This window comes from Lissotriton vulgaris, chromosome 4_1 (assembly GCF_964263255.1).
Source record: "Lissotriton vulgaris chromosome 4_1, aLisVul1.2, whole genome shotgun sequence".
Classification (NCBI taxonomy): Eukaryota; Metazoa; Chordata; class Amphibia; order Caudata; family Salamandridae; genus Lissotriton; species Lissotriton vulgaris.
In genome coordinates, this window is record NC_141691.1 from 686,997,917 (window position 1) to 687,024,880 (window position 26,964).

Here is a 26,964-nt window from a genome sequence, read left to right on the forward strand (position 1 = left end):
TTTAAGCTATTGCCATTATAAATTACAATAACTTTTATTTAAGTATTAATTATTTACAAAATTAAAAGCCATTGTTATTTGTAATATCAATACATCTAAGTCACGTAAATACAACACACATTGCATTACAAATGCTATAGGTGTCACATTTGCGAAAGTTACAACTATTGACATTGTAACTGACAAAGCTATTCATTTTGCTATTTTCAAAACCAACACATAAATTAAAAAAGTGTCATTTACAATACCAATCGCTCAAACTTTCCTAATGCGAAAAGTTAAAAGTATGGGCATTGTAAATCACAAAACAAAAAAATAAAATGTCATTTAGAAAACCAATAGCTCAAACTTTCCTACTGCGAGACCTATTGGCAACGCCAGTGCTTGTTCTCTTTGACTCCTTCTTTGCTGACCATGCTTGCAACCCTTTTGTGGAGCCAGTTCAGTTAGTGAGTGTGTGTTAGGTGACCATTTAGTCTTTGTCTCACATGTCTTCTTCAATGGACATGTGGTGGATCAGCTAGCCTCCACCATTTTGTGCAGCCAGTGTTTGCTTCAATCCTTTTATTCCACATTTAGGGGTCGATTAGGATCACGGACGGAAACGTGTTCCGTCCGCCAAGGAAGGTGGCAAGATACTCCGGACCCGTCCGCGGATAAACCGCCATAGCGATTAGGATAATATATGAACGAAACACCGATCGCGGCGGACGGAGCACACCAAACTCCGTCCGCGGCGGTCGGAGTACACCTGAGACCGCCGCAAGCGGATGGAACCGAAGAAACACCGGCTGCCGCGTACGCACATGACCGCGTGAACATCGACATCTCCCGCTATACCTGCGTAGTCTCCGTGTCCGCGATTAGGATAACTCCGCAAGTACCCCGGTAGGCACCGCAATCCACGTCCGCTGCGGTAACAATGCAACGAGAAACCGTGCTTCACAGCGGAAGGCCAACACGAACAACATCCCTACCGTCAAACCAATGCCAAACAGTGCGACGGAAGTAAATACCAAACACAGGAAACTGACCTACCACCCACCTGAAACATCAAAACCAATCACAAGACACAATGACTCACCTCCAAGTACCACATATTGCACACCACTCAACACACCCACCTAGCACCTGACTGCCAATAACCATTGAGACAGGACCAAGACACAGACTATAAAATAACTCCCACCCACTCCCGAAATCCTCTGCATCACAGCATAGCTGCTAGCAAGAGACACAAGAGAACATACAGCACACACCGATAGAATACACACAACCACCACCCAAACACACCCACAACACAAAGACCCACCACACCATTCCTACACACCACACACCTGCACCTCCCAACTCACTCAAACCCACACCCCGAGCACCACACACCATGGCACCAAAAAAGAACCCCAAATTCACAGACACTGAATTAAAGGTAATGGTGGATGAAATCATCTGTGTAGAACCCCACTTATTCGAAGGCCCTAGTCCAGCAAACCAGCGTAGCCAGGAAAAATCACATGTGGGACAGGATAGTTACTAGGGTGAATGCATCCAGGACCGTGCTGAGGACCAAGCAGGACATTCAGAGGCGGTGGCATGTCCTCAAAACCTGTGTCAAAGCAATCCGTGCCAAAAACCATCTCCGGGCACATCACACTGGCGGCGGAACCCCCCCCCCGGAGCCCTTACCCTACACCGACTGGGAGGACAAGGTGCTGAGCATACTGCACCCAGAGACCATTGAAGGAATTGAGGAAGGAGAAGAGGCTGGTAAGTACAAACCAAGCACCACGAGCACAACGACATGGTGTGCCTCAAACAACTCAGAAGACACTTCTCCCAGGCCCCAACCCATGCATGAAGTCCACATACTCACCAAGGTCTAAACCACTCCAACAGGCCCCCATGTCCATAGGGAGGGCGGTGGTGGTGGGTGGGGTGTGTGAGAGGATGGCACTACAACTCCCAACAGGCCCCCATGTCCATAGGGAGGGCGATGGTGGTGGGTGGGGTGTGTGAGAGGTCAGTAGTACAACTCCCAACAGGCCCCCATGTCCATAGGGAGGGCGGTGGTGGTGGGTGGGGTGTGTGAGAGGATGGCACTACAACTCTCAACAGGCCCCCATGTCCATAGGGAGGGCGGTGGTGGTGGGTGAGGTGTGTGAGAGGATGGCACTACAACTCCCAACAGGCCCCCATGTCCATAGGGATGGCGGTGGTGGTGGGTGGGGTGTGTGATAGGATGGCACTACAACTCCCAACAGGCCCCCATGTCCATAGGGAGGGTGGTGGTGGTGGGTGGGGTGTGTGAGAGGTCAGTGGTACAACTCTCAACAGGCCCCCATGTCCATAGGGAGGGCGGTGGTGGTGGGTGGGGTGTGTGAGAGGATGGTACTACAACTCCCAACAGGCCCCCATGTCCATAGGGAGGGCAGTGGTGGTGGGTGGGGTGTGTGAGAGGATGGCACTACAACTCCCAACAGGCCCCCATGTCCATAGGGAGGGCGGTGGTGGTGGGTGAGGTGTGTGAGAGGATGGCACTACAACTCCCAACAGGCCCCCATGTCCATAGGGATGGCGGTGGTGGTGGGTGGGGTGTGTGATAGGATGGCACTACAACTCCCAACAGGCCCCCATGTCCATAGGGAGGGCGGTGGTGGTGTGTGGGGTGTGTGAGAGGTCAGTAGTACAACTCCCAACAGGCCCCCATGTCCATAGGGATGGCGGTGGTGGTGGGTGGGGTGTGTGAGAGGATGGCACTACAACTCCCAACAGGCCCCCATGTCCATATGGAGGGCGGTGGTGGTGGGTGGGGTGTGTGAGAGGATGGCACTACAACTCCCAATAGGCCCCCATGTCCATAGGGATGGCGGTGGTGGTGGGTGGGGTGTGTGAGAGGATGGCACTACAACTCCCAACAGGCCCCCATGTCCATAGGGATGGCGGTGGTGGTGGGTGGGGTATGTGAGAGGATTGCACTACAACTCCCAACAGGCCTCCATGTCCATAGGGAGGGCGGTGGTGGTGGGTGGGGTGTATGAGAGGATGGCACTACAACTCCCAACAGGCCCCCATGTCCATAGGGATGGCGGTGGTGGTGGGTGGGGTGTGTGAGAGGATGGCACTACAACTCCCAACAGGCCCCCATGTCCATAGGGATGGCGGTGGTGGTGGGTGGGGTGTGTGAGAGGATGGCACTACAACTCCCAACAGGCCCCCATGTCCATAGGGAGGGCGGTGGTGGTGGGTGGGGTGTGTGAGAGGTCAGTAGTACAACTCCCAACAGGCCCCCATGTCCATAGGGAGGGCGGTGGTGGTGGGTGGGGTGTGTGAGAGGATGGCACTACAACTCCCAACAGGCCCCCATGTCCATAGGGAGGGCGGTGGTGGTGGGTGGGGTGTGTGAGAGGTCAGTAGTACAACTCCCAACAGGCCCCCATGTCCATAGGGAGGGCGGTGGTGGTGGGTGGGGTGAGTGCGACTGGACACTGAAATGTCCTCAATTTGAAAATAACACGTAATGCCCACAGTACTTATCTGCACAATTTTGTTTTCCAGGTGATCGTAATCTCACAGGTGGAACCACCATCCGACCTCAAGACTCGCCTCACTCAGGACTCTCTGGGGACGATTCCACAGCCAGCTCCGGTGCGGAGGATGGTGCGGGCACAAGCAGGCAGCCACGGCCATCAGGCTCCCAGGTGATTCCAGCACCGACTACTACGGCCTCTGCAATTCCCACCACACCGGCCACTGTGACCTGCACAGCCACCACCCACACCGCCACCACCACCTCCACCACCACCAGTACCACCACTCCTGCCTCTGCCACCCTGCCTAACCCACCGCACGAAGCCGGGCCTGTGCCATCCCAGCCACGCAGGGAGAGTGTGCGGCACACCAGAGAGCCCAGGCCACATCAGGCAGGCAGGAGCACAACGCAACAGCGTGCAGAGGAAGGACACCCACCCAATGCCGTGGCACAGTCATTGGAAGCCCTAGCCAGGGTCCAGGCAAACTACGAGCGTGGGCAGGCACAGGCAGACCGTGCCCACCAGGACTCTGTGCAGAACACCGACATGTTGCGGGCCATTGAAAGCCGGCTTGACCAAATTGTAGGCATCATGTCCCAGAACACAACCATGTGGAGGGGATGGATAGCCCGCAACACCCCCACCCCCACCCCCCCTCAACCAACGCCACGGGCAGCAACACCACCGCCACTGCCACCGCCACCTGCGCCCCTGGCGACGGATGTGGAACCAGAGCAGGCTGCGCCCCCAGCTGACTCCGTCCCGCCTTCAAGACGGAGGGACCGTCCGAGGCTGGAAGTGGGCGAGAGCAGTGTGGATGCTCCTTCCACACGCTCCAAGAGGGGCCGTCAATGACTGTGACACTGCCAGAGCCAGCCATTCACCCAGCAAACTATCCTGTCCCACCTAGCCAATCATTGGCACAGGTCTGCTGGACTAGGCAGACACCACCCAATGTGGTGTAAGCACGGACATTTCATCTGCCATTACCTTTAACTCACACTCCCCCACCCCACACTTATTTGTAAATATGCACCATCACCAATGCACAATCTGTAAATAAATACACTTACTCACTCAATGATGTGTTGCCTCCATGTTTATTCACATGATTGAATCAGAAACAGATGTTAGCAGGTTCAGGGATCCAAGTCATACATAATCATGCCGCAGCGGGAGTGACCTAGGGAAAAACAGAAACAGCAAAGACACGTCAGGAAACAGAATCACACTCATCACAACACACTGCAGTGCAACATTCCACATACCACACTCATCCCAAAATGATTGGATGAGAGGACACACATCATGGAGACTGGCATGTCCAAATCAATAAACACACACACATGCATACATCACATAGCAGAACACACAGATGATGCACACCACAATGACACAACACCAGCAAACATACACAGGGCATACGCAACCAGCACAGGAGGTGCACACTCACATTCAAGGGAAGTAGCAATCAATGAGCTGGCGCCTCTGGTCCACACTTTCCTCCTCACCACTATCCTCATCAGTCGACATGGGTGGGTTGGGAGATTCGAGGAACTTGCTGTTCATCAGGGTCCAAGAGCAGTTCAATGTCATTGCGCACAGCCAGGTTGTGGAGCATGCAGCAGGCAATCACGATCCTGTATACTTTGCCTGGTGAGTAAGGCAGGGCCCCTCCGGTCTGATCCAGGCACCGAAACCTAGACTTCAGCAGGCCAAAAGTACGTTCTACCACTCGACGTGTCCTTCCATGGGCATCATTGTATCGCATTTCACCCGCTGTAATTGGATTACGTATGGGACTCAGCAGCCAAGGCCTGTTTGGGTAAGCCGAGTCGCCTATGTTGGGGGAAGAGAGAGACAGAAACATCACTACCAGAATTGGTGGCCACACCATGCCACACAGATATCACTCCTGTCAACACAGCATACTCACCAACAAGCCACGCTTGTGCCGGACGCAGATTTGCCATCAGTTGTGGGACAATGCTGCTCCGCATGATGTGGGCGTCATGTGCAGAGCCAGGAAATCTTACACACACATGGGATATAATGTTATCGGCCTGGCACACCACCTGCACGTTGAGGGAATGGAAGTGCTTCCGATTCCTATACACCTGCTCACGTGCCCGTGGTGGGATGATAGCGATATGTGTGCCATCAATGGAACCCACTACGTGTGGTATCTGACCCAGTCCATAGAAGTCTGCTTTGACCGCTGCCAACTCTGCCGGCTGTGGGAAATGTATGTAGTCATCCTTGTACAGCATCATGGCTTTCAGAACATCCCGAAGTACCATGCTGAACATGGACTGTGACATCCCCCCGGCATGTCCAACTGTGTACTGAAAGGTGCCTGTAGCAAAAAAGTGTAGTGCCGCCATCACCTTTGCTGTGGGTGTAATGGAACCTGGATAGGTTCTTCGCGGCTGCAGGTGAGGAGACAATTGGTCGACAAGCTCAATCAATCGCCGTCGATCCAGACGGAATTTCCTGATCACCTCCTCGTCAACCACATCCTCCAGCACAGTGTATGGGCGATGGACATTTGGAGCCCTCCTGTGTGGGAGTAGATGGAATGGAAGCCAATTCACAAACAACGCATGGCTGTGCAACTCAATCACATGTCAACGAACTGTCCAGACAAGTAAAATGTAGTGTATAATTGTCATATGTGTGACATCTCTGATTGTCAGTACTACATGGATTGCCGTAGCAACAATGTGCAGCCACTAGCAACATGATGTGTCTCAACATGTCCAATGCTACTTAGTCTCAGGTCAACATTACTGCCAACAAGACAGGTGACATGACCCAAATGTGTAGGAGCGACATCACATACACACATGCAAGTGCATGCACACAAACGATAAAGATACACACACACCATCTCATCATGCACCAATGGCAACACCAATAATGGTGGGCATACGTACATAACATGCATGGTGACACAATAGGCAACACACATGCACTGAACACATGTGTACCCCCACCATAGTCATTAGCTCACATATACCACACCCTGACAACAGAATCAGAATGTGCCGATACATCTGTGATGTACTGGGTAGATGTGAAGAACTAGAAACGTGTGTAGGGAAATACCCGACGTCCACATGCACATGTGATGCACATTGTTTGCACACCGATGGGCATAGTATGGACACACATGGAATAGAGCATGACATATGAAGTCACCCAATCACGCACACACCCGTCATAACGCTACTGCAGACAATACAACACGGTGCATCGTCAGAAAATATGCAATCATTGGCGCCGCCATGGCGGTGCACTGCTTCCGCTGTTTACGAATGGGCATACGCGGCCCGCGTTCCCTCTTCCCATTGGCTGCATGTGCACGGACCGTCACGGTCACACACCGGCACCCGCATGTCCTAGCCTCCGGGACGGATGCTTCACTTGCAACAATGTTCAATCACTGGCGCCAACATGGCAGGGCACGTATTTGGCGGGGGAGGTGCAGGCCAACACATCCTTTAGCTGATGTCAATGGACATGGCAGATCATGACCCCCCTTACAGTCACATTGCATCATCCACCGGCCGGCCCAGCCTGCCCACTACCGCCGTGCCAGGTCCCGTCCACTACCGCCGTGCCAGGCCCTGTCCACTACCGCCGTGCAAGGCCCCGTCCACTACCGCCGTGCCAGGCCCCGTCCACTACCGCAGTGCCAGGGCCGGCCCAGGACCGGGGTGCCGGCCATGTCAACCACCGCCGTGCCAGGCCCCGTCCACTACCGCCGTGCCAGGGCTGGCCCAGGACCGGCGTGCCGGCTATGTCAACCACCGCCGTGCCAGGCCCCGTCCACTACCGCCGTGCCAGGGCTGGCACGGCGGTAGTGGACGGGGCGTTGCACGGCGGTAGTGGACGGGGCCTGGCACGGCGGTAGTGGACGGGGCGTGGCACGGCGGTAGTGGACGGGGCCTGGCACGGCGGTAGTGGACGGGGTGTGGCACGGCGGTAGTGGACGGGGCCTGGCACAGCGGTAGTGGACGGGGCCTGGCACGGCGGTAGTGGACGGGGCCTGGCACGGCAGTAGTGGACGGGGCCTGGCACGGCGGTAGTGGACGGGGCCTGGCACGGCGGTAGTGGGCGGGGCCTAGCACAGCTGTAGTGAACGGGGCCTGGCACGGCGGTAGTGGGCGGGCTGGGCCGGCCGGTGGATGATGCAATGTGACTGTAAGGGGGGTCATGACCTGCAATGTCCATTGACATCAGCTAAAGGATGTGTTGGCCTGCACCTCCCCCGCTGAATACGTGCCCCGCCATTTTGGCGCCAGTGATGGAACATTGTTGCAAGTGAAGCATCCGTCCCGGAGGCTAGCACATGTGGGTGCCGGTGTGTGACCGTGACGGTCTGTGCACGTGCAGCCAATGGGAAGTGTGAACAAGGCCCGCGTATGCCCAATTGAATGTAGCGTACGCTGTGCACCGCAACACCAGGGCCAGTCATTGGCCCTTTTCCAAACACGCATCCAGGGATGACCAATGGCTGGCAACGTATGCCACTGACATTGCCTCAGGGCCCTATATATGTGTGATGTGCAAAAGCACACATTCTACGATGACCACCGACTGCTGCCTGTGACCATCACCTCGACCTGCTGCTGCGGAGCTGACCACCGACTGCTGCCTGTGACCATCACCTCGACCTGCTGCTGCGGAGCTGACCACCGACTGCTGCCTGTGACCATCACCTTGGCCTGCTGCTGCGGAGCTGACCACAGACTGCTGCCTGTGACCATCACCTCGACCTGCTGTTGCGGTGCTGACCACCGACTGCTGCTCTAGTGCCATACTCCGTGAACTTGCCATGTCGAGAGTCAAAGAGATCCGGTCTCGTCCCTTCACCGCCGCGGAGCTGGATGTCCTCGTGGACGGTGTGCTCCGCAACTTCGGACGGCTGTACGGCGCACCCGGACAGGTGTTAAGTGCAGTGGGGGACATGTTGGTGTGCATGAGGTGGTCCATTACACTTGGCCTCTGCAATCTTGGCGGTGTGCTGTGGGCCCAACACGATTGTCGGAATGTGCATGTCTGCTGAGAGATACGTGTTGTCCCTATCTGTGTGACTGGCCAACTGTCCACTGACTTGCACCCTTTTGTCTCCCTTCATGGTAGGTGAAGCTGCACCTTCGCAAGGACGTGTGGAGGAGCATTGCACGTGATGTACGGGCAGTGGGGGTGTGCAATAGACTAGAAAAACAACAAGAAAGTAGCCTGGTCCCAAATCGATGCTTGTGTGCCATGTAGAGCCTAGAACCTAGAATCCATTAGTGACACTTGAGTGAAAACACTGAGCTAGAAAAAATCCCATCAGCCCACCCATTTGGTGGAGTATCGTCACGTGGGAGATGTATCATGAATCCAGATCTTAGTCAAGGCATCCAATGTTGATGCAAAAGATGGATTCTGTAGATATAGTCTTAGCCCACAGTGTTTCACTGGTGATGCCAATGGAGTGCAGTGCAGGTGAAAAAAGTGAAAGTGAATATAAAATTGACTCAAAGAACCAAAAATGAGTTTATTGGGTATGGTGCTAGGGTCAAGATTAAAACAACAGAGCCCAATAGTTTTAAATAATAACTATATCGGGGCGTGATGTGGTGGGGTCGACATGTTTCAGCTAGATGGACAATTGGTCCTAGCTTTCTTCAGGACCTAGTGAATACTGCGACTGCAAATGAAAAGTGAATTACAAAAAATGATGAGCTTGTACACTTGTAATGGATAAATCCTACCAGTCACTCTGAGCCCAGATGTATACTAGTGGCAATCCAATCATGCGGTCTTTCCTAAAACTAAAAGAAAGAGTGTACAACTCTATCAGAGGTGTATAATGGTATCTAGGATACAACAGACAAGACAGGCACACAAACAAAACAGAGGAGAAACTCTCCTCAGTAAGCAGTAGTCATAAGGTACTACCTGGTATTCTGTGTATAAATCACAAAACATTCAAAGATATATCAACTCACCCAGCTTTTTGTGGGATTAAGCCTCACCTCACCCGGCACCCACTCGGGAAGAAGGAGGCCCCGCTCTGTTAGAATGGAAATAAAATAAGCACCTCAGAAAGATATCAAAGGTACTAGGGTCCATGTGGTCACCTACTTCCAATATTTAACTAACAAAATCTAGTTGTAAAAGAAGGAGACTCAACCTCTTTAGAACACATGACATAAACTATGCAGGGAAGTCAAAAAGGAAAAGCCAAAACTGAATAACTGTATAGAAAGTATGGCTTGGGAGCATGACAATAAGATGACAGAAATGCCAAATCAAACAGTATCTATTTGCAGATCCTTAAACATAGACTAGGGGTCATAGCAAAGAGCATCCTACCTCTCCGTCGGTACTTTCAGCTCCTACGTCCGAGTGGAAGTGGAGGTAACTGACCCAGAAGCTCACATGACCTTTTATACCCAACCAAATTGGTTAATTGGCTGCAGCTGTTGGAAGAACATTGTTTTGCTGCTAGGCTATGGGGTCTTAGTGTTAAAAACACGCTCGCGCCGCCTGACAATACTAATTTAAAACGCATGCGCAGTACACGCGAAGCGTTCTGTATTGAGAAACGCTCGCGTCACCTGGAGTGTACTACCTGCTGCACATACGCGCTGCGATCAATTCCTCCAGCGCGATCTGCGCAGACTCATTATCCGGGCACTGTCATTGTCAGAACTCTGTCGGCGGACTCCTTGTCTGCCTTCATGCAAATGCCGCACTGTCTGCTCATGCGCGCTAAGTGTATAGCGTTTGCATACGAGACGCGCTAGACTGTGTTACAATATGGTATTACTGAAGCGCGCTTTGGACATGTGTGGCAAGTAAAGAGCTGCGCATAAACATTGGAACTACCCTTATGTGGTAATGTTAGTGGCAGTCCATTAAGATGTTTGTTGTGAAATATATTAAGACACTATAAAGGCAAGTATATGTGCCTACACTGCCTAACAGATGTTCATGTATTTCAGGTGTAGCGTCTATTTGTACAGTCGCGCTCAAATAAACAGGATAGTATTCCAAAGGCGTGTTAGCACTGTGATCAGGGGGCTATATGTTTATATTATCAAGGTAATATGTAAGATGTAGCGCGATGTGTAATGGGCCTGAGAAGGGGATTTATGCCTTTAGAGGACGCAGTGAGTGTGAGGGATACCACTCTGTTTTTGGATGCACCTATGGCTGAACGAACGCAATGAACATCTTAACTTCACGTTGGAATACAGTCACGAAAGACTCTCCTTTCTGGACCTATCTATCTTTCCAGAAGCTGGTGGCCTTCAAAGTGAGTTATACACTAAACCTATGGCGAGAAACTCACTTTTACTCTTTAACAGCCATCACCCACGTTCCTTAAGGGAGAATCTCCCGGTAGGCCAATTCCTCCGAGTTAGGAGGAATTGTTAGGAGGTTAGGAGGAATTGGAGGAATTGTTCATCTAGAAATCTGTTTGAAAAGCATGCCACCGCTCTAGCTACCCAACTTCAGGAACGTCAGTACCCTAAACATCTTGAAAGAAGAGCATGGAAACGTGCATCTAATAATAATCGTGAGTCATTGATTGAAAGACGTCCACCAAAACCACCAATGGAACGACTCACTTTTGTTAGCACATTCAATGCTTTGTCAACCAATGTTCAGAAGACAGTTCGAAAGCACTGGGGGATTCTTAACACTACTGATGCCAACATTCCCCCCCTCTGTTTGCATTCAAAAGGGCACCAAGTTTGCGAGACTCCCTTGTCCATACTAGACCTCGGACACATAACATTGAAAGTTCGGCTACCTTATGGGGTCTCCCACCGGTCTCTGGCCACTACCCATGTGGTTCATGTAGTGTGTGCCCTCAGACAACTAAAACCAACACAGTCGACATCGGGACAGGTAGGACGTGGGTCCTTAAGAAACATACAAATTGTAACACCGACAACGTCATCTACATGATCACATGCCCCTGTTCTTTGAGATACATTGGCTACACTACTAGAAAAATCAAACTGAGAATCGGGGAACACAAAAGTACCATCAGGTGTCGCAAACAAGCAACCAAACTCACTCATCATTTCCTGGATTCTAAACATGCAGCTGATGACATGAAATGGGTTATTTTAGAACAGCCCTACATCCCTCCTCACATTAGTGATGTGTCGAAATTTTTATTTAGAAAGGAACAGAAATGGATTTTCCTTTTTAAAAGCCATATCCAAGGACTCAATGATGAAATACCATGGACATCATTATGAATTACCAGGAGGTCCATTGATACGTAGTCATGTGACTAGGTGACTCTGAGATTTGCATCCAAAAACAGAGTGGTATCCCTCACACTCACTGCGTCCTCTAAAGGCATAAATCCCCTTCTCAGGCCCATTACACATCGCGCTACATCTTACATATTACCTTGATAATATAAACATATAGCCCCCTGATCACAGTGCTAACACGCCTTTGGAATACTATCCCGTTTATTTGAGCGTGACTGTACAAATAGACGCTACACCTGAAATACATGAACATCTGTTAGGCAGTGTAGGCACATATACTTGCCTTTATAGTGTCTTAATATATTTCACAACAAACATCTTAATGGACTGCCACTAACATTACCACATAAGGGTAGCTCCAATGTTTATGCGCAGCTCTTTACTTGCCACACATGTCCAAAGCGCGCTTCAGTAATACCATATTGTAACACAGTCTAGCGCGTCTCGTATGCAAACGCTATACACTTAGCGCGCATGAGCAGACAGTGCGGCATTTGCATGAAGGCAGACAAGGAGTCCGCCGACAGAGTTCTGACAATGACAGTGCCCGGATAATGAGTCTGCGCAGATCGCGCTGGAGGAATTGCTCGCAGCGCGCATGTGCAGCAGGTAGTACACTCCAGGTGACGCGAGCGTTTCTCAATACAGAACGCTTCGCGTGTACTGCGCATGCGTTTTAAATTAGTATTGTCAGGCGGCGCGAGCGTGTTTTTAACACTAAGACCCCGTAGCCTAGCAGCAAAACAATGTTCTTCCAACAGCTGCAGCCAATTAACCAATTTGGTTGGGTATAAAAGGTCATGTGAGCTTCTGGGTCAGTTACCTCCACTTCCACTCGGACGTAGGAGCTGAGGTACCGACGGAGAGGTAGGATGCTCTTTGCTATGACCCCTAGTCTATGTTTAAGGATCTGCAAATAGATACTGTTTGATTTGGCATTTCTGTCATCTTATTGCCATGCTCCCAAGCCATACTTTCTATACAGTTATTTAGTTTTGGCTTTTCCTTTTTGACTTCCCTGCATAGTTTATGTCATGTGTTCTAAAGAGGTTGAGTCTCCTTCTTTTACAACTAGATTTTGTTAGTTAAATATTGGAAGTAGGTGACCACATGGACCCTAGTACCTTTGATATCTTTCTGAGGTGCTTATTTTATTTCCATTCTAACAGAGCGGGGCCTCCTTCTTCCCGAGTGGGTGCCGGGTGAGGTGAGGCTTAATCCCACAAAAAGATGGGTGAGTTGATGTATCTTTGAATGTTTTGTGATTTATACACAGAATACCAGGTAGTACCTTATGACTACTGCTTACTGAGGAGAGTTTCTCCTCTGTTTTGTTTGTGTGCCTGTCTTGTCTGTTGTATCCTAGATACCATTATACACCTCTGATAGAGTTGTACACTCTTTCTTTTAGTTTTAGGAAAGACCGCATGATTGGATTGCCACTAGTATACATCTGGGCTCAGAGTGACTGGTAGGATTTATCCATTACAAGTGTACAAGCTCATCATTTTTTGTAATTCACTTTTCATTTGCAGTCGCAGTATTCACTAGGTCCTGAAGAAAGCTAGGACCAATTGTCCATCTAGCTGAAACATGTCGACCCCACCACATCACGCCCCGATATAGTTATTATTTAAAACTATTGGGCTCTGTTGTTTTAATCTTGACCCTAGCACCATACCCAATAAACTCATTTTTGGTTCTTTGAGTCAATTTTATATTCACTTTCACTTTTTTCACCTGCACTGCACTCCATTGGCATCACCAGTGAAACACTGTGGGCTAAGACTATATCTACAGAATCCATCTTTTGCATCAACATTGGATGCCTTGACTAAGATCTGGATTCATGATACATCTCCCACGTGACGATACTCCACCAAATGGGTGGGCTGATGGGATTTTTTCTAGCTCAGTGTTTTCACTCAAGTGTCACTAATGGATTCTAGGTTCTAGGCTCTACATGGCACACAAGCATCGATTTGGGACCAGGCTACTTTCTTGTTGTTTTTCTAGTTGATATAAGGGCCTAAGTTGCCCTGGTCGTTAAAAATGCCCTTCTTGACCCTCCCACTGTATTTTTTCAGGTGTGCAATAGACGACATACACACTGCCACAAACGCTGTGACGACATTTCCAGGCTGAGCAAGAATGTAGCGGAAGTGACACTAGGGATGATTCCAAGAACGCCACGTCTGGCCCGACGCTCAATGACCCCTCTCATGCACCGTATCATTGCTGTGATGCATCCTGACCTGTCCGACCGGCTGCGTGTGGATCAACAGCAAATTAGCGGTAAGCATACTGTCTGTATGTTGCATGGCAGTGCAATGCATGTATTATTGCCCAGACACATTAGTGACTCCAGTGTAGCGTATGTATCGTTGCAATGACATGTGGGTGCCATTGGCGGAGTCAAAGGTCACTTCCAGGTCCGGCATGTTGATACGCCACTCGCTAAGCAGTTGAGTGTTGATGCACATGCTGTAGTGGTCCGTCGCCCCATGGCAAGACATGTGTGCAGATGTACGTGCTCCTGCCCTGTCCGCATGCTGTACAGGTTACAAGGCCAACAGCGCTTATTTCATGTGAGGATGACTGGTAGGGGTGGGCCGTGTGCAGGTTGGGGGTTTCTGTGCTTTTCAGCTTTGCCAGAGGCCACTCAGCCACAGATGGCGGAGATGATTGGAGGCAATGCATCCGGATCAGACTTCACGCACACGCAGACTGACACAGAAGAGGACAGCGCCGGTGAGGGGGACAGGACTGTCCCTGAGGACTCGCATGTGGAGACAACATCGTCCTCATCTTCCACAGTGTTGGTGAGTCTGCACTGTTGTCACAGACTGGGAGTGGCCAATCAACACCTTCGGTCGGGACACAGCCCACAGGGCCCACACTGACGCCAAATGCACCATGTACTGTTCGTGCATGCAGGAGTAGGGGGAGCAGAGTGGTGTTCGGAGTCGGCACCGCTGCCCCAGCCTCGGTGAGCCAAAATGCACTTTGTGCTGAGGCTGTTGATCTGCTGCGACAGCTGTGTGTGGGGCAGACCAATATGATCAATGCATTCCAAGACCACAATAGGAAGTTGGGGCAGGTGGTGGCATTCATGGAAGGGATGCATGGAGATCTTGCTGGTCTACACAGGACAGTTCAGTCATTGGCTAGCAGTGTGTCCTCTGCCATTGTCCAGTCGCATGGACTGGGTGCTACTTCTGTTTCCCCATCTACCACACTGGATGTGTCAGGGGGGAGTGTACATTCTGACCAGGACTCCAATGCAGTTTATTGCACTAAAAGCAGCGTCAGCTAGCACGTCAGGGCACGGAGGGCTCAGACACCTTCCCCTAGGTCCGCAAAATCTGTTCACAAAGACAACGTCAGATACACTGGAGTACACATACGGGACCCACAAGTGGTGTTAGGGGAAATGCCTCCACATGCTACACTGGCATCCCACACAATAGGTACTCCCAAGACAAGGGTTACTCCCAGTTCCATGGACACTACCTTGGACAAGGACAGTCAGAAGACAAAGGCACCTCATAAGAGCATGGACACTCCCAAGGACAGGGACACTAGTAAGGAAGGGGCTACTCCCAAGGGCAGGGACAAGGACAGTCAGAAGACAAAGGCACCTCATAAGAGCAGGGACACTCCCAGGGACACCAGTAAGGAAGGGGCCACTCCCAAGGGCAGGGACAAGGACAGTCAGAAGACAAAGGCACCTAAGAAGAGCAGGGATACTCCCAAGGAAAGGGACACTAGTAAGGAAGGGGCCACTCCCAAGGGCAGGGACAAGGACAGTCAGAAGACAAAGGCACCTAAGAAGAGCAGGGACACTCCCAAGGGCATGGACACACACAGGGAGAAGGTGTGTTCAGGAGACAGGTACACCAGAGACAAGTCTGCTGCCAGGAACAGGGCACCATCCAGTGAACAGGGAAAGCCCAGAGACAGCATTCCTCCTACGGAAAAGGAACATCCAAGGGACAAGGCTTCTCCCATGGACACTGACGCTATCAAGGACAGGCATACATCACCCCTTGCTGCACTAAGGCTGATGTTGTTGAGGGAACGGAATACAGATGTTTCTGCGGTGGAGTCACCCCTTACCTCCACTCCCATCAGGGCCCATCAGGAGCAGAGGAATGTGGGCCTAGTTGTAGCATCCCCTACGACACATGTTGCAGAGGCCAGAAGGCAGCCACACAGCAAACGACATGCATGCTCCAGCACGTCCCCAGAGAGCATAGCCCCGGCAGCAGACGCACCACCCATGGTGGGTGACATTTCATTTCCGTCCGAACCATTTGCTAGTCCTGTCCTGTCCAGGGCCCACTCACATATCCCCAAGAGATGTAGACACACACCATTGACACATGCCCACCCCGATGTCGGTCAAGTCCAACTATCACCAGCTCCCAGAGCCACCCTGCCTCAGGGCCCATACAGCCCCGTGGCTCATCATTTCAGTGGTCCCAGTGGTGCAGCTGCAGTTGACTCTCATGTGTCAGATAGTGGCACTGTGTCTGTTGTTTGCTGTCATGCATCATGTAGTAGCACTGTATCAGTTGTGCCCTCTCCTGTTGCTGGAGCTGGCAGTGTGTCTGGGCCTGTGGCGCATGTGTCAGTCACTCGAGCTGTGGCTGTGTCTCACACTCCTGTATCTGGTGCTGGCAGTGTGTCTGGGCCTGTGGCGCATGTGTCAGTCACTAGAGCTGTGGCTGTGTCTCACACTCCTGTAACTGGTGCTGGCAGTGTGTCTGGGTCTGTGGCGCATGTGTCAGTCACTCGAGCTGTGGCTGTGTCCACACTCCTGTATCTGGTGCTGGCAGTGTGTCTGGGTCTGTGGCGCATGTGTCAGTCACTCGAGCTGTGGCTGTGTCTCACACTCCTGTATCTGGTGCTGGCAGTGTGTCTGGGTCTGTAGCTCACATGTCATTCACTGCATCTGTGGCTGTGTGTCACACTCCTGTTTCTGGTGCTGGCAGTGTGTGTGGGTCTGTGGCCCATGTGTCAGTCACTCGAGCTGTGGCTGTGTCTCACACTCCAGTTTCTGGTGCTGGCAGTCTGTCCGATGCAGGTACCTCACGCAATCCACATGATAGTGTGATGTGAGGTGCTGTTCAGTTCACTCACATGTCATGGCACATGGTGTGTACATTGTCCATTGTGTACAGACTTCCAATGTTTTGGTCCTTGGGACGGGTTGCTTGGAATACGTACTTGTGCTGCCTCTGATGTACCTGCTCTGGTGTCCACAATGCCCTGTTGGTGTCCTGATACTGCAGTCTGCCCTCTGATGTACTGCCTCTGATGTACCTGCTCTGATGTCGACTATGCCCTGTTGGTGTCCTGATACTGCAGTCTTCCCTCTCATGTACTGATTCTGATGTACCTGCTCTGATGTCGACTGTGCCCTCTTGGTGTCCTGATACTGCAGTCTGCCCTCTCATGTACTGCCTCTGATGGACCTGTTCAGTGCAATGGACTGTTGATGCACTTAGCCCCTCTCATGTACTGCCTCTGATGGACCTGTTCAGTGCAATGGACTGTTGATGCACTTAGCCCCTCTCATGTACTGCCTCTGATGGGCCTGTTCAGTGCAATGGACTGTTGATGCACTTAGCCCCTCTCATGTACTGCCTCTGATGGACCTGTTCAGTGCAATGGACTGTTGATGCACTTAGCCCCTCTCATGTACTGCCTCTGATGTACCTGTTCAGTGCAATGGACTGTTGATGCACTTAGCCCCTCTCATGTACTGCCTCTGATGTACCTGCTCTGGTGTCCACAATGCCCTGTTGGTGTCCTGATACTGCAGACCGCCTGGACCTTCATTCAGTTCGGTTGCTCCCCCACGCTCCTGCTGAACTGCAGCTGCCTCGCTCTGTCTCCTGGTGGTATCGTTATTTCCTTAAGCATTTTCAGCTGTGTTTGACTGACCCTCGCAGCCTTGTAGCGCTTTACTCGCGCAGCGCCGCACTATTTTTTTTAATTAATTAATTATTAGCGCGACCTTGCTGAGGCTGGCTGAATTAATATTGCTACACTGAGGCTGGTGTGTTTACTTATAATTAGCCTGCACACTCAGCGCTGTTGTGCATTTGCTGCCCCTGTCTCTGTTCGCCTTTGACCCTCCATTTTGTTGTTTGTTTCCCCTGGTCCGCCCCTCCTCCGCCACCCCCTCCCAGCTGCTGCCCCTCCCACCCACGATCTCTATCCTTCCTCTCCCCCGAGCAGATTGTGACCGCCTGGACCTTCATTCAGTTCGGTTGCTCCCCCACGCACCTGCTGAACTGCAGCTGCCTCGCTCTGTCTCCTGGCGGTATCGTTATTTCCTTAAGCATTTTCAGCTGTGTTTGACTGACCCTCGCAGCCTTGTAGCGCTTTGCTCGCGCAGCGCCGCACTATTTTATTTAATTAATTAATTATTAGCGCGACCTTGCTGAGGCTGGCTGAATTAATATTGCTACACTGAGGCTGGTGTGTTTACTTATAATTAGCCTGCACACTCAGCGCTGTTGTGCATTTGCTGCCCCTGTCTCTGTTCGCCTTTGACCCTCCATTTTGTTGTTTGTTTCCCCTGGTCCCCCCCTCCTCCCGCCACTGCCTCCCAGCTGCTGGCCCTCCCACCCACGATCTCTATCCTTCCTCTCCCCCAAGCAGATTGTGACCGCCTGGACCTTCATTCAGTTCGGTTGCTCCCCCACGCTCTTGCTGAACTGCAGCTGCCTCGCTCTGTCTCCTGGCGGTATCGTTATTTCCTTAAGCATTTTCAGCTGTGTTTGACTGACCCTCGCAGCCTTGTAGCGCTTTGCTCGCGCAGCGCCGCACTATTTTATTTAATTAATTAATTATTAGCGCGACCTTGCTGAGGCTGGCTGAATTAATATTGCTACACTGAGGCTGGTGTGTTTACTTATAATTAGCCTGCACACTCAGCGCTGTTGTGCATTTGCTGCCCCTGTCTCTGTTCGCCTTTGACCCTCCATTTTGTTGTTTGTTTCCCCTGGTCCGCCCCTCCTCCCGCCAACGCCTCCCAGCTGCTGCCCCTCCCACGCTCCGCCCCCTCCACTATCCATTTATGACCAATGTCCCAACGCGCAGCATCCACGCGCTGCGGCCGCGCCGAAGGTGCGCCAAAGGTAAGCCCGTCTACGCCCGTCCGCGCCTGGACCGCGCCCAGCGCCAGACCCCCTGGTTCTCGTAATGCCCAGCCCACTCGCATCACTTACGATGCCACAACCCTCCTAGCCCTTAACCCTGGCCGTTCCCCCAACTGCGTCCAAGCCGCTCCTGGACACACCCATGGACCCTTCTCTTGCTACTCCTGCAAGTTCGACGGCACCAAAACCAACTCCTCATCCACGAACACCAATCAAAGACCTGATGCCAACCACCTAAAATGCATCCTGCTCAACACCTGCTCAGTCCACAGACACGCCATCGACCTCTGGAACCTTTTAGACACCATTTCTCCCGACGTCGCCTTCCTTACGGAAACATGGATGAACCCCTCATCAGCTCCAGACATCACCATAGCCATCCCGGAAGGATACAAGATCATCCGTAAGGACCGCACCGACCAAACAGGAGGAGGCATCGCTATCGTCCATAAGAACTCCATCCGCATCTCAACCAGCTCAGACGTCAACCTTACCAGCGCCGAACACCTTCACTTCCAGATCCACACCGATCCCAAAACCACACTCAGAGGCACCCTCCTCTACCGACCTCCAGGACCCCGTGCACATTTCAGCGACGTTATCACTGACTTTATCACCCGACACGCCCTCCCTTCCGAGGAATACATTCTGCTGGGAGACCTCAACTTTCACCTAGAAAGAGCAATGACAGCAACGCTACCTCCCTTCTGGACAATCTCGCCAACCTCGGACTCAAACAACTTGTCACTACGCCCACCCACATCGCTGGGCACACACTCGACCCTATCTTCACCTCCAGCAAACATGTCTCCTTCAGTTACACCACTTCTCTCCATTGGACGGACCACAGCTGCGTTCACTTTATCTACAAAAAGACCACAACTCACAACCATCCTCAACCTACTCTGCGAAGAAACTGGAACAAAATCACCATCGACCAGATCTCCTCATCGCTTCTCCAAAACCCTCCTGCCCACTCCTCAAACCCCGACCAAGAAGCCATTAACCTCACCCAATGGCTATCCAACAGCGCCGACTTCCTAGCACCGCTGAAAAAACGTAAAATCAAACTAGGCAGCAAAAACGCTTCCTGGTTCAACGAGGATCTTAAGAAATCGAAGAAACTCTGTCGCTCCCTCGAGAAGGCCTGGAAAAAAGACCCAAACACCAGCACCAGGGACGCCTTCAAAAACGCCACCCGCATACACCACCAACTTATCCGATCTGCCAAGAAAGCCGCATTCAAAGACCGACTAGACAACAACGCCCACAACAGCAAGGAATTATTCAACATCGTCAAAGAATTTACCAACCCCTCAGCCAACTCCAACGACATCACCCCCTCTCAAGCCCTCTGCGACTCCCTAGCTTCGTTCTTCCACAACAAAATCGCAGACATCCACAACAGCTTCGACAACCAACCCGGAGACCAACCCACCCAACCTTCTGCAGGACCTTCACCCCCCTTGAACATCCTAAATGACTGGAACCCAATTTCCACTGAAGACACCATCCGTCTGATGAACTCCATCCACTCAGAATCCCCCACAGACCCCTGCCCTCACCACATCTTCAACAAAGCAGACTCCATCATAGCACCCCACCTCCGAGACGTCATCAACTGCTCCCTCAACTCCGCCACCTTCCCGGAAAGCTGGAAACACGCAGAACTTAGCGCCCTTCTGAAAAAACCCACAGCGGACCCCACCGAACTCAAAAACTACCGCCCCATCTCGCTCCTTCCATTCCCGGCCAAAGTCATCGAGAAAGCTGTCAACAACCAGCTCACCGCCTTCCTCGAAACCAACAAATCCCTCGACTCCTCACTGTCCGGCTTCCGAGCCAAACACAGCACGGAGACCGCCCTCATCGCAGCAACAGACGACATTCGAACTCTCCTGGACAATGGAGACACAGTCGCCCTCATCCTCCTTGACCTCTCCGCAGCCTTCGACACAGTCTGCCACAGCACCCTTCTACAGCGCCTCAGAAACATCGGAATACAAGGAAAAGCACTGGAATGGATCACCTCGTTCCTCACCGGAAGAACCCAGAGAGTCCGCCTCCCACCATTCATCTCAGAGGCCACTGAAGTCATCTGCGGCGTACCCCAAGGGTCCTCACTCAGTCCCACCCTCTTCAACGTATACATGAGCCCCCTCGCGGCCATCGCACGCCAACACAACCTCAACATCATCTCCTACGCGGATGACACTCAACTGATCCTATCACTCACCAAAGACCCTAGCACCGCCAAAACTAACCTACACGAAGGAATGAAAGAAGTAGCCGAGTGGATGAAACACAGCCGTCTGAAACTGAACTCAGACAAAACAGAAGTCCTTATCTCAGGTACCTCCCCCTCTGCCCGGGACGACTCTTTGTGGCCAGAGGCCCTTGGAAAAGCACCCATCCCGACGGACCACGCACGGAACCTGAGCGTCATCCTGGACTCCTCACTCTCTATGAACAGACAAGTAAACGCCGTTTCATCATCTTGCTACAACATTCTTCGCATGCTCAAAAAAACATTTCGCTGGATCCCCACCGAAACAAGAAAAACGGTCACCCATGCACTGGTTACAAGCCGCCTGGACTACGGAAACACCCTATACGCCGGTATCACTGCAAAACTCCAGAATAAACTCCAAAGCATCCAGAACGCATCAGCCAGACTCATACTAGACATCCCGCGTAAAGACCACATCTCTAGTCACCTGAAAAACCTCCATTGGCTCCCCGTCAATAAGAGAATTACGTTCCGACTCCTAACCCACGCACACAAAGCACTTTATGAAATTGGACCCGAATGCCTCAACACACGTCTTTCCTTTTACACCCCCTGCCGTCAGCTACGATCCTTCAACCAAGCCCTTGCTACCTTACCTCGCATCAATAAAAACACCATGGGAGGTAGATCCTTTTCCTACCTCGCAGCTAAAACCTGGAACTCACTCCCCACTCACCTTCGTCTCACTCAGAACCATCTAGCATTCAGAAAGCAACTTAAAACCTGGATATTCGACAAATAATTCCCCACCCTTCTTCAAGCGCCTTGAGACCCTCCGGGTATGTAGCGCGCTATATAAATATTCTGACTTGACTTGACTTGACAGTCTGCCCTCTCATGTACTGCCTCTGATGGACCTGCTCTGGTGTCCACAATGCCCTGTTGGTGTCCTGATACTGCAGTCTGCCCTCTCATGTACTGCCTCTGATGTACCTGCTCTGGTGTCCACAATGCCCTGTTGGGGTCCTGATACTGCAGTCTGCCCCTCTCATGTACTGCCTCTGATGTACCTGCTCTGGTGTCCACAATGCCCTGTTGGTGTTATGATACTGCAGTCTGCCCTCTCATGTACTGCCTCTGATGTACCTGCTCTGGTGTCCACAATGCCCTGTTGGTGTCCTGATACTCAGTCTGCCCTCTCATGTACTGCCTCTGATGTACCTGCTCTGATGTCGACTATGCCCTGTTGGTGTCCTGATACTGCAGTCTGCCCTCTCATGTACTGCCTCTGATGTACCTGCTCTGATGTCGACTATGCCCTGTTGGTGTCCTGATACTGCAGTCTGCCCTCTCATGTACTGCCTCTGATGTACCTGCTCGGCTGTCGACTATGCCCTGTTGGTGTCCTGATACTGCAGTCTGCCCCCTCATGTACTGCCTCTGATGTCGACTATGCCCTGTTGGTGTCCTGATACTGCAGTCTGCCCTCTCATGTACTGCCTCTGATGTACCTGCTCTGATGTCGACTATGCCCTGTTGGTGTCCTGATACTGCAGTCTGACCTCTCATGTACTGCCTCTGATGGACCTGTTCAGTGCAATGGACTGTTGATGCACTTAGCCCCTCTCATGTACTGCCTCTGATGGACCTGTTCAGTGCAATGGACTGTTGATGCACTTAGCCCCTCTCATGTACTGCCTCTGATGGACCTGCTCTGATGTCGACTATGCCCTGTTGGTGTTCTGATACTGCAGTCTGCCCTCTCATGTACTGCCTCTGATGTACCTGCTCTGGTGTCCACAATGCCCTGTTGGTGTTCTGATACTGCAGTCTGCCCTCTCACGTACTGCCTCTGATGTACCTGCTCTGATGTCGACTATGCCCTGTTGGTGTTCTGATACTGCAGTCTGCCCTCTCATGTACTGCCTCTGTTGTACCAGCTGTGGTTGCCACCATGCCCATGCTCATGCTTTCACTGTGATTATACCCCGATTATATGTAATAAAGCAAGTCAATCATGTGCCGTGCTTTGTCGGAGTTATTCCTGCGTGTGTGATACAGGTGTGTTTTGGAATTTGCTTCTAATCAGTGGGTTCAGATACCTGACACTCCCCCTTCCGACGTCACCACCCTTGCAGGTACTCCCCTCCAGACAGCGAATGGTTTGTAGCGTACCTGCGTCGTCCTCTGTAGTGGGCCAGGACTAGGACGTGGTGGATCGCGAAGAGTATCGGGTAAGCGTGTAGTGCTGGGTCCATGTCGTCGAGCAGCTCGTGGTGGGTATGTTCGCTGTGGGGAATCCGCAGTGTTCAGGCAGGTTGTTTTTCCGCAGCGCTTTTATGTGTATTTTCCGCCATCTTGATTTGGAGGACGGTCCTACACGTCAGTCCGTACGGCGGTGTCTCTGGATTGGTTACGTCCGCCGTGTGGTCGGGTGTAGATGGCCCGCGGAGCGTGCTCTTCCGTCGCGGACGGAATTTGGGCAATCTTTCCTATCCTGATATGGCGGATGGAGTGACCGCGACAGGCGGACGCATATCAGGCATGTTCCACATACTCCAGGGCTGCGGAGGCACTTCCGTCCGCCATCCTAATGAGCCCCTTAAAATCCATTTCTGAGGACCATTGATAGAAGAGGCCTATGACATTCTTGTTAATTGTTTTTCTTTTTTCCGGAAATATTTATCTGTGATTGTGGCCAATTGTAGCACAATGTTGTTGTTTTTTATTCATTATTTTAAAAAAATTGTTTGCCTGCCTCATATAGAGCCCCCTTGAGCCCTAAAACCTGGTAGGGCACCAGCAATTATTTAATGTGTTTGATATTTTTCTATGCCTTCTCTGCCTCTCATAGAGTCCCCATGGACCCTAGGGCCTGGTGTATTTTGTGGCTGCCTCCCCTAGGGCCCGATTCACAGAACTAACTTAAGACAAAATCCTAAACTTACTACCATTTTGTTATTCACAGAAGGCATTTACTCATTTTGACTCATTTCGGTATTCACAGAAGTTAGGAGTCCTAACTTTAGGACTCCTAAATGCCTTCTGTGAATATCAAAAGTCTTAAAGTTAGGGTTCTTCTCAGTTTAGGAGTAGTAAAGTTAGGGCTCCTAACTTTAGGACTCCTAAATGCCTAACTCCTAACTTTAAGACTTTCGGTATTCACAGAAGACATTTAGGAGTCCTAAAGTTAGGACTACTAACTTCTGTGAATACCGAAATGAGTAAGTGCCTTCTATGAATACCAAAATGAGTAAGGGCCTTCTGTAAATACCAAAATGGTAGTAAGCTTAGGATTTTGTCATAAGTTAGTTCTGTGAATCGGGCCCCTAAAGTCTCCATGGGCCCTAAGACCTGGTAGGGCACCAGCAATTAGTTAATGTATTTTTTGGGGTACCTGCCATTAAGTCCCCATGGGCCCTAGGTCCAGATGGAAAACCAGCATTTACTTAATGTTTTTTTTCCCTGAATCTCCTGTCTCCTATTGGGTTCACCTCGTGGCTCTGGGGAGCACAAACAAATCTTTTCTGTGTAATGTTGTTGTCATGTGAAAAAATAGTTTATGCATGCTTTTGGATACACAATTGTTAAGCAATTGGGATGATGAGGATGATGACAAAGACTTCACTTGTGTAAAATTGGCCAGATTTTTCTGATCTTCCACGTTTCACGGAATTATTTTTTTGTTGGTTTGCTTGCAAGTCCTACCGAAGAGATCACACACGGTACTGAAGTCCCTGAAGGAATCAGCTGATGGTGACCCCAGAGTAGAACACTGCTAAGTGCTTTTCCTTTTAGTATGAGGTGCTACATGCTAGTGCTAAGAAGGTAGCCCCAAAGATGGAGTTTACTGCCAAAGAATGTGGCCAATTGAGAGGAAAAGAAACAGGTTGCCACCACTGGCATCAAGCCCTCATAATTTTTCAGGAACCGTGACATACCTGCTGCAGCCTCCTCTGGCACAGAGAGGCTGGGACTTATTCATCAACAGCACCATCACCACCAAAACCTAAACAATGTCTCCCCATTGCTGCAGTGACTGCAGTCATAGAGAGCAGTGAATCTTGAATTGAATTTTCTCAGCCACAAACCGAACCATCACAGGAAAGTGGACAAGAGGAGCCACAGTTGGCAACCACATGTTTGGACATAGGAGCAGAACAGGAGGTTGAGATTCTTGCTGAGCAAGATATTTCTGAGAAGACTGATCTTCCACCATTGTAGTGTAGTTTCTATATTCCCCAATAGGCTCTGCGCATTGGAATAACATAAACAATAGTGCAGATGTAGGACTGAGGTCGACTAGGTCTCTTTTGAATATGTTAGGCTTAATTGTGTATGCCAGCTAGCTCAGAGGTCACTAGAAACTTTCTCGAGTAAACAAGAAGGTGTTAACTTTCCTGAATAGACAAGAAGGGATTAGCTTCTGACAACCATATAACATGACAACTTTGTTCCCCCTGAAATAAGGAATATCTTCAGAGTCGCGGAAACAATAGCTATCTATTTTACTCAGTCAATCGTGCATGCTTCGTTTCACCAGAAATGCAGAGAAATAGAGAGACGGGCGTTTTCAATAAAAGGGTTATTTATTGAGCAGTCTTCTTCATGCAAGAGAAAGGAATTGCCACAATTGTAATACTTGTCATAAAGTAAAGTGCATACAGTAAAAGGAGTATTATGAAATAATACTGTTAAAGCATTTATATGGTTTCTAGGCCATAAGATACTTAAAATGGATAAAATACATACAATGATAAAATAATGACTAAACGTACTCAACTGGTGTTTCTAAGATACGCCTACCCCGGTGTACCTTACCTAAGCCTAGTACGTGGGAAGGAGTAGATGAGTTACAGTTTTTGCCAAGAATCTGAATCAAGAATTCTCTAAGGGTCTAATCGGCTCCGTACCTTGGGTATAGAATGAAGGAGGTCTTGTATCTCTCTCTCAGGACTCGATCTCCCAGTAACCCGCGAGGGTAGCAGGGAAACACTGGAGCTGAATTTCTCGGCAGGAGAAAAGACAGCGTCTCTCTCAGTGCGTCAACAGGGAGGGTCGGCTTTCTTCAGCCCTCGCATCAGCAGGGCATCGGGCAAGTAGATAGCCGATCTGTTCCAAACCACCGTATGTTGCTTAAGGCAGATGTTGGTATATTTATACCTGGAAGGTGCAGAGTTTGACGTAAGGTTGGACATAAGACGTCACTAAGAACTGGCAGTTCTTTCAGGACTCTCAGGAGTTCTAGGACAAATCAAAACAGAAGCAAGGGGAATTCCCAGGCTGCCGGAGGCTTGGTTTGTTTAAGAACGCGTTGTGCTTTCTAGGAGTCTATGGGAGTAGCCTTGCCGTATTTAGACTGCATTGGCTATGACTTAATATGGATATGATTCTTATGCCTTTATAAGGATATGATTTGTTATAACCACATAAGGGCATAAATCGGGAATGTTTAAATTAGGGTCCTAGATACATTCACAACACCCACTCCACGTATAATGTCCATCATTACTAAATACTAAGCAATACTAAACATATAACGATGCATGTGTTTTCCAGCCCACCCCAAAGTACATAGTAAGCATTTGAAATGGTATATACACGAAAAATGAGTATAATACTGTACTTTTTTTTTTTCAGCAGTGGTGTCATTCAGATAATGCATATTTTGTACATTTAGAATGTTGACTGAATGAATCACGAAATTCACATTTATGAAATGGCTCTTAATA

The 26,964-nt window shown here is 50.5% G+C and overlaps 1 protein-coding gene and 1 pseudogene across 1 annotated transcript in view; both read left to right on the forward strand.

The window, feature by feature from the left end:
* Positions 1-26,964, forward strand: part of ZPBP (zona pellucida binding protein) — a 1,007,890-nt gene that overhangs the window by 707,286 nt on the left and 273,640 nt on the right. The window lies entirely within an intron of this gene.
* On the forward strand, positions 14,886-25,456 carry LOC147722448 (uncharacterized; annotated as a pseudogene).